Source organism: Tursiops truncatus, chromosome 4, assembly GCF_011762595.2.
Source record: "Tursiops truncatus isolate mTurTru1 chromosome 4, mTurTru1.mat.Y, whole genome shotgun sequence".
Classification (NCBI taxonomy): Eukaryota; Metazoa; Chordata; class Mammalia; order Artiodactyla; family Delphinidae; genus Tursiops; species Tursiops truncatus.
The window spans coordinates 83,750,880-83,760,330 of NC_047037.1; positions in this window are offsets into that span (position 1 = coordinate 83,750,880).

Below are 9,451 nucleotides of genomic sequence, written 5' to 3' on the forward strand. Positions count from 1 at the left end.
ATTGATAATAACATTAACTAAGGAAGTGAAAGGAAAATCAGAGGAGAATATCCCTGTCTGTGTAATGTATTTTGCCAGGAGTAAACCCCTGGTCTCTGGACTCCAAGGCCAGAGTTCTACAAACCTCTTCATTCTGGCTTAGGCATCTGATATCAAAAATGAGAATAAAATATTACTGTGGAAAAGTAGGCACTGTACCAGCCAAACCCTGAGGACGGAGGAAGGTGAATGACAGAAGAGTCTCCCCAGGGAACCTCCCAAATCCCTCTGGGAGCCTCCTATTGGGACTCCTCCTGGAACGGTCGCTGGCAGCAGCCAGAGCAAAGCAGCACAACTGTGAGAAGCAGGTCTGGAGCAAGAGCTCCCCGGGCCACCCTGAGCCTTTGGGGCCTCCCTTGGCAGCCCCTGCAGCAAAGCGTGAACCCCTGTGGTTAGCTGGGTGTCAACTCACGTTTCCATTTAAAGTTCTAAAAGGAACCACCATATGTTTCTCCCCTGACTTCTGGGGCTGTGGGCTGCACAGGGATGGTTAGCCTTGAGGCAGTGGGGTGGGCGTAGGTGTTGGGGAAGGGACTCTATTTGCACGTAGAATGTAAACACTCACCAGGCCCCTCAAGTCCTTTCACAGCCCAGCCTTCCCCTCTCCCTGTAAGCCCCCCTTGAGCCCACAGCTGGCTCCCCAGCTCCAGTTGGAAGCCCATGGCTCGGCGGGGGCGGGTCACAAGCACTGGGCCCAGGGGTGGGGGTGTGTGTGTGGCTGAGGGTGGTCACACTTTCCACAAGGCCCATGACTCATATACTCGAAATACAACCTAGTGTTCTCTCAGGGCACAGACCAATCTCTCAGCGGTGTCTTTGGACTTCAGAGTCTCCAGAGCTTTCCCTCTGGCTCATAAGGGGTGCAGGAGCCTAAGGGATATCACAACTGTCTTCTCCGCCCTCTTCCCAACTGCAACACCAACAGCCGCATGGGCGGTGACCTTCCCCGCCAAGCGCTCCCTCTCTCTGCCCCGCAGACCAGCGCCTCCTGGTGTGAGCTGTATTGTGGCCGAGGGGTCCGAAGAGGTCTGTGGGAGCAGGGAGACCGGAAACCGGGGAGAGAAGGGGACACGGCCAGCCGCCCAGAGTACCCGGAAGAGCCTGCCCTGCGTCTCCCTCAGCCCCATCCGCCCTTTGCCATAGCAAAGTCACTTCACAGCAGAGCCATCCAGGCAGTGGGTGGTGGTCCCAAAGCCCCTTGTGGAGAGAGGAAATCAAAGACTCAACATGAAAGGAGTATCTCTGACCTGAGGCTCTTTTATAAGTCTGTGAGCCAGGCGGTTTGTTGGCTGCAACTGGCTCAGAGCGAATGCCAATGGGGAGAATTTGGGGGTGGGATTGCCATTGTTTGTTCAAGCTCCCTTGGGTGAGGTGACCCTGAGGAACCCACCCCTGCCCCCCAATAAACGCTGCCAAGGAGTTTTGAGAATTATGGTAAATTTCCTTTGCCTTCTCAGCTGTAAAAATAGGACAGAGACTCCCAGGAGAGGTGGGAATGCAATCAGAAGAAAAGTCTTTGGGAGGAAGCAGCTCATCTTCTGTCTTCAGCTGAGGCCTTTTCTGCAGCCTCTCTTCACAGCCCTCCCACCCACCAACGTCGCTTCCCTTACACCCCCATCCTAGATGTGATTATACTATCAGTCACCCCCTAGCTCCATCTGCCATGGGAAAGATGTCCTCTACCCCTGGAAACTTACTTCCTGCTTCCTACTGCCTGCATCCCTCAACATCCAGGACAACTAGAACTGGGATAGAGATACATGCGAACATATCATTCAAAGAGTGTCTCAATCATCAAGCATCCTCCTTCCACCAACAAAAAGAATGCCAGACCAAGATGGTTTCACAGGGGCATATAACAGACCTGTAAAGAGCAGATGATTTCAATGTCACTTAAAATATACAGACAGAGAACATAAAGGAACACTTCCAAATTTGTTTTATGAAGTGAATTTCAAACTGTTGTAAAAATTATTAAGATTTCACACAATAAAAAAAAATCAGATCCTAATTTCTTACAAATACTGAGGGGAAAATTCTAAATAAAATATCGTCACACAGATGCCAACAGCAAATTAAGCAAAATACATAACGACCAGGTAGAGTTTATTCCAGGATTACAAGGATGATTCAATATTAGGAAATCCTTTAATATTAAATACAAGATCTATATAGAAAAATTATACGGTCATTTCCTGATACTGAAAAGAAAATTCAATCCCTATGACCGACAGAAAAAAGAAAAAACCACTCAGTAAAATAAAAATTAACTCTTTCTTAACATAATTACACACACACACACACACACACACACACACACACACCAGCCCCGAAGCCAACATCCCTTTTGATGGGAAAACACTAGAGGTGTTCCCACTAGGGTCGGGAATAAGACAAGAATGATGGGGGCTTCCCTGATGGAGCAGTGGTTAAGAATCCTCCTGTCAATACAGGAGACACGGGTTCGAGCCCTGGTCCAGGAAGATCCCACATGCTGCGGAGCAACTAAGCCCATGAGCCACAACTACTGAGCCCACATGCCACGACTACTGAAGCCCGCATGCCTAGAGCCCGTGCTCCACAACAAGGGAAGCCACCGCATCTGTGCACTGCAATGAAGAGTAGCCCATGCTCGTCTCAACTACAGAAAGCCTGCACAGCAACGAAGACCCAACGCAGCCAAAAATAAATAAATAAATAAATGTATTAAAAAAAAAAAAAGAAGAAGGATCACTATTGCCACAACTAGTTAACAACTTATCAGAAGTATTAGCCAATTCAATTAAGAAGCAGTTAGAGGAGTAAAAATTAGAAATAAGGTTATAAAACTATCTCTAATTATCATGCTTATATACGTAGGAAACACAAGAGAATCAATGGGAAAGATATCATAAACAATAGAATTCTGTAAAATTGGCAGGATATAAAATTAATATAAATAAACAGTCTTCCTTCATACAATCATTAACCAGTTAGAAAATATTTTGGAAGAGAACTCCCATTTACAACAACAGCAAAAAATAAAATAAAATAAAATATTTAGAAATAAATTTAACAAGAAATGTACAAAACCCATATTAAGAAAACTTTACTCCAATGAATCAGCTATCCAAATATACTTTTAAATGAAACCTACAAATACTGAAAGAAAACATGGGTGAATTCCTTTAAGCCCTGAGAGCTGAGAAAACCTTTTAAACTGTGACTCAAAATCTGGAATCAATAAATACAACTGGTGAGGAATTTGACTACATAAAGTTTTTTTTTTGTTAAAAAAAGGCTTTTGCATTTCAAAAATCATAAAGGTCAAAAGATAAATGACAAACTAGGAAAGAATATTGGAACTTACTTCACAACCAAATGATTCACTTCCTTAACATAAAGCATTTCGAGAAATCAATATGGAAAAGACCAAAATTCATGAACTGAAAGTTCATAGAAAAAGAAATACAAATGTCCCTTAAACATTTGAAAAGTTCACTCCAGTCATAAAGAGAGAGAGGGATACATTAAGACTATACTGTGATACAATCTCTCCCCCACCAAATTGGCAAAAATCAAAATTTTAACAATATATTCTAATGGTAAGGCTGTGGGGGAACAAATGTCATATATTGTTGTTAGGAATAAAACATGATACAACTCCTTTGCAGGAAAATTGGTCAATATCTATCACAATCACAGCTGTGTTTACCCTTTGGCCCAGGAATCCCACTTCTAGAAATATATTCTAAGGACACAACTGTACAAATAGAAAATGGTATGTGCACAAAGTTATTCATTGAGACATCAGTCACTAGCAAAAACAAAAACAAAAACAAAAAACCAGGAAACAATCCAAATGTCTATCAATAGGTTCCTGGCTGTATAAACTATGATACCCAGCCCCTTACTGAATAAACTATGGTACCTCCATATAATGGAGAACTGGGCAACCATAAAAAGGATGAGAACAATTCCAGTGTATTGATATGGAGTGATCTCCAGGAGACATTGTTAATGAAAAATCATGGAGCCAAACAGTGTATACAGTATGCAACCTTTGCAGAAAGGGACAAATGGGAGTAAGAATATGAGTACAAATTTGTCCATATTTGTAATAAGAAACACTGTAAGGGGGCTTCCCTGGTGGCGCAGTGGTTGAGAGTCCGCCTGCCGACGCAGGGGACACATGTTCGTGCTCCGGTCCGGGAAGATCCCACATGCCGCGGAGTGGCTGGGCACGTGAGCCATGGCTGCTGAGCCTGCGTGTCCGGAGCCTGTGCTCCGCAACGGGAGAGGCCACAGCAGTGAGAGGACCACGTACCGCAAAAAAAAAAAAGAAAGAAAGAAACACTGTAAGAATTGATCAGAATTAATTTTAAAATTTGGTTACTGTTAGGTGGTAGGAGAAGTGGGGGGGAATTGGGATGGAAGAGGAACTTCTTGGAATATAGCTTTTAACTTCTAAGGTACGTGACTGTTTTACATATTCAAATGACATGTATTATATAAAAGTGGTAAAGAAAAACCACCCTTAAAAATCAAAGGCAAAAAGAAAAATTAATCCAATCACCTTTAAAGTTAATAACACAATCACACAGAAAATAATCAACTGAGTTTAAAACTTAGCACTTTGTACTTACTTAGTGGGATATGTTCTAGGATAAAAAACATATATTTCAGTCATTCCATTGTATTATAATACTGAAATAATGATACAGAAACAAAGTTGTTACATTAATGATGTTAGAAAACATCCCTTATCCAATATGATTGTTGTTTTTATAAAAAGAGGAAATTTGGACAGAGAGACAGAGATACAAACAGAGAGACAACCAAGTGAGGGCACAGTGAGACGGTGGCCATCTGCAGGCCAAGGAGAGAGGCTTCAGAAGAAATCAAACCTGCTGACAGAGGCTTCAGAAGAAATCAAATCTGCTGACAGAGGCCCCAGAAGAAATCAAACCTGCTGACACCTTAATTTTGGACTTCCAGCCCCCAGAGCTGTGAGAAAATAAATTTCTGTTGTTTTAGACACCCAGTCTGTGGTATTTTGTAACAGTAATCCTGATAAACTAACACAGTATAACAATGACATTGTGGTTATGTAGGAAAATTTGTTTAGAGATTTCTGCTGAAATTTTTAAGCATGAAATGTATTAATGTCTGTAACGTTTAAATCCTTAAATAATGAAGAAAGGGTGGCAAAATGTTGATTGTCAAATTTAGGCAATGGGAATTAATTTTTATCTTTCTACTTCTCCATAAATTAAAAATTCATAGCAAAAAGTCAAAATTAAATGCAAGGAAATGTTCAAGTGTAGCTGGGAGAAACAGGGCACGAGGCAGGATATGCAGGCAGTTTGGGGGAACATGAGGATGAAAAGCCCAGGGGCAAGACCCCTTTACAAGGAGACCCCTGCCTGTTATGGGAGTGAACTCAGGGCCTCTGTGTTTTAATCCATCTGCCCATGAGATAGGGGGGTTAGAATTCAAGTGAATATTGCATCAGAGAAATGGTCAATAGTAAGGCTGTGAGAAAAGAACAATTAAAAATGAATGTGGTTTAGCTGTAAAACATTACTAATTTCAGTCGCTTACGTGACCTACCAAACATTTAAGTATAAATACTGTTCAGCATAATAATAATTATGCGTACAACTGAAAAAATACAGTTGGAAATATATAATTATTTTTAAGTGGCATAATAATTAAAGGAGCTTTTCAGAATTTAGCCAAATTCCTCATATTGGATAGGCAGCTCCTGGTCTGAGCTGAGGCTGCTCGATTCTCTGTCACAACAAACCGAACAGCCCCGACACATTTCTTCATGTCAATCAATCAACAGATATTGAGCACTTACTTTGCAAAACTGCTGTGCTAGACATTATGGTTGATAGGAAGAAGAAAAAGTTTACTCAAGGAGTTTACAACCCAGTAACGAAGTTTTATACCCAAACAAAAATAATTTAAGATATAAGGTAGGTAATAGGTGCAAATGACTCATACACAGGAACAAAGGTGGGTTTATAGAATAGTTATTTGTATCAGGTAAAAGGTGAAAGCGGTAGCTGTGTGGATGAAGCAAGGATGTCTCATCTCAGAGCAAGGGGATATATCGAAATAATATAAAAGTAGATGTAGAAGCAGTAACAACCATTGGCATGCAGCCAATGCCTGGACAGAGTTGCAATGACACTGTTAATCATGTACCCAGATTCGTGTGCTCCCAGGCAACACCTCAGAGATGTGGTGGGACACCGAGCATGCTTACAAACATATGTTATGAAAAACAAAACGTTACGGAGGTGGATGTTGTCATGGCTCAAGGGAAGGTATGATAGAAATCTCAGGAAAAGAGGGAACTAGTGATTCCTAAGTCCCTGTCTGGTCTCACTGGGTCGATGCCCCTAGCCTGCTCCCTTGGTCCAACAGGTCAAGTGTAAACACAAATACCTGATGCTCGTATAACAGTGGTGAGGGGAAGCGTGACTCCAGTGGGGCCAGAGGGCGAGTGGGAGGGTCAGACTGTGGCCCCATAATCATCCTTACTCAAAAGAGACATATGTTCTCTTTGCCTTTTGGAATGGAGGTTACCCTTCCAGAGTGTCCAAGAAAAAACTTCAGAAAAAGAGGTGAGACATGATCCAAGGAACGGATAACCAAGAGCATGTAGAATTCTGCCTGGAGGACAAAGAAGGGTCAAAAGTGAGGTGTGCCCTTCCTAGCTCTATCTGGCTCTCAGTAAGACCTCACCCCACCTTCCAACAAGCCAAGCCACCTCCCGCTTCACCATGACAATCTGCCCCAAAGACCACTGCCAACGAGGAGGTTTTATGTAGGGCTAAGCCCAGCATGACTTGTAATCTTGCTTGTGTTAACGAGTATCAGAAGTCCAAGCCTCCTAGGTCAATGCTTATCACCTGGATTCTCTTCCTTTAAGGCTCTAATCTGACCTGATTTCCCACCCTTCTGGCCTCACCCACCCCAAAGTCTCCCATTCTGTTCTCTGGGTCTCACGCACTGTCATCAGCGTACCCCCTTCATCCTTAAACTCTTCTTTAAATCACTGGTTTCCAAAGTGTGAGTCTGGCCAAGCAGTGTCACATCACTTAAAAACTTGGAAGAATGAAAATCCCCAGGTTCCATCCCGAACCTACTGAATCCCAATCCCAGGGGTGGGGGTTTGGGGGTAGCTGTCTCTGCTGTAACAAGCCTCCAGGTGACTCAGCATTTGTGACGTCTACTTGCAAGTACTCTCCTTCTAGATCCTGGAGGAAAAACCCGTCTCACCACTTTGATCACTGCACAGACCAACCTTCCTTCTTGCATATTAATTCAATACCTCACCCTAAAACAGCAATGAAGCCACCCTTTCCACCTTTTATTTTCACCCCTAACTTCTAACACCACCCCTCCCAACACACACACAAACACTGCTCCTGAATCACCATGTCTGAATTTCTTAGAACTAATTCCCTTTTCTTTTACCCTAAAACCATGGTCTCCACGTTTTCCTTTTTTATTCTGCACACCATCAGTTTTTTTTTAATTTAAGGAGTGACCTCCCAAATGTGTATATTCACATAAAGTATGTACACATATGGCTGTAGTAATATATTTTATATGTTATACAACAAAACTTGAGAATAGAAATAAAGTAGCTATGCAGTAAAAATATTTAAATAACGAATTTGAGATCTTCTTTATGCACTCCAGTGATTCATGTTGTGCAAATTACTTTGGAGACATCAGCTTTGAAGGATTCAAGGCTGAGCTTCCACTACAAGTTTCTAGGCCCAGAGGCACACAGGCCTCTGACTGGGAGCACAAGTTAGATTTCTGCAGTTGCATGACAGCAAATGATTAACAACAGATTGCCAATAAAAAAGTCCCAGGTCTGTAGCCTCAGTCAATGTCAGTGGCGTAAATACTCCCACTGTGGTGATTTCAAGCTACCGAGAACATGTGGCAGAATGTGAAGTCTGGATAAACAAAATTGATAAACCCTTAGCCAGACTCATCAAGATAAAAAGGGAGAGGACGCAGATGAATAAAATTAGAAATAAAGAAGGAGAAATCACAATTGACACTACAAAAATACAAAGGATTATAAGAGACTACTACAAACAACTATATGCCAATAAAATGGACAACCATGAAGAAATGGACAAATTCTTGGAAAGGTACAATTTTCCAAGACTGAACCAGGAAGAATTAGAAAATATAAACAGACCTATCACAAGTAATGAAATTGAAACCATAATTAAAAATCTTCCCTCAAACAGAAGTCCAGGACTAGATGGCTTCACAGGCGAATTCTATCAAACATTTAGAGAAGAGTAACACCGATCTTTCTCAAATTCTTCCAAAAAATTGCAGAGGGAAAAACAATTCCAAATTCATTCTATGAAGCCACCATTACCCTGATACCAAAACCAGAAAAATACATCACAAAAAAAGAAAATTACAGGCCAATATCACTTATGAACATAGGCGCAAAAATCCTGAACAAAATACTAGCAAACAGAATCCAACAACACATTAAAAGGATCATACACCATGATCAAACGGGATTTATCCCAGGGATGTAAGGATTCTTCAATAGACACGAATCAATCAATGTGATACACCACATTAACAAATTAAGGAATAAAAACTATATGATCCTCTCAATAGATGCAGAAAAAGCTTTTGACAAAATTCAACACTTATTTATGATAAAAACTCTCCAGAAAGTGGGCATAGAGGGAACCTACCTCAACATAATAAAGGCCATATATGACAAACCCACAGCAAACATCATTCTCAATGGTGAAAAACTGAAAGCATTTCCTCTAAGATCAGGAACAATATAAGGATGTCCACTCTCACCACTACTATTCAACATAGTGTTGGAAGTCCTAGCCACGGCAATCAGAGAAGAAAACGAAATAAAAGGAATCCAAATTGGAAAAGAAGAAGTAAAACTGTCCCTGTTTGCAGATGACGTGATACTATACATAGAGAATCCTAAAAATGCCACCAGAAAACTACCAGAGCTAATCAATTAATTTGGTAAAGTTGCAGGATACAAAATTAATGCACAGAAATCTCTTGCATTCCTATACACTAACAATGAAATATCAGAAGGAGAAATTAGGGAAACAATCCCATTCACCACTGCAATAAAAAGAATAAAATACCTAGGAATAAACCTACCTAAGGAGGTAAAAGACCTGTACACAGAAAACTATAAGACACTGCTGAAAGAAATCAAACATGACGCAAACGGATGGAGAGATATACCATGTTCTTGCATTGGAAGAATCAGTACCGTGAAAACATCTATACTACCCAAAGCAATCTACAGATTCAATGCAATCCCTATCAAATTACGAGTGGCATTTTTTACAGAACTAGAAAAAAAATCTTAAAATTTGTATGGAGA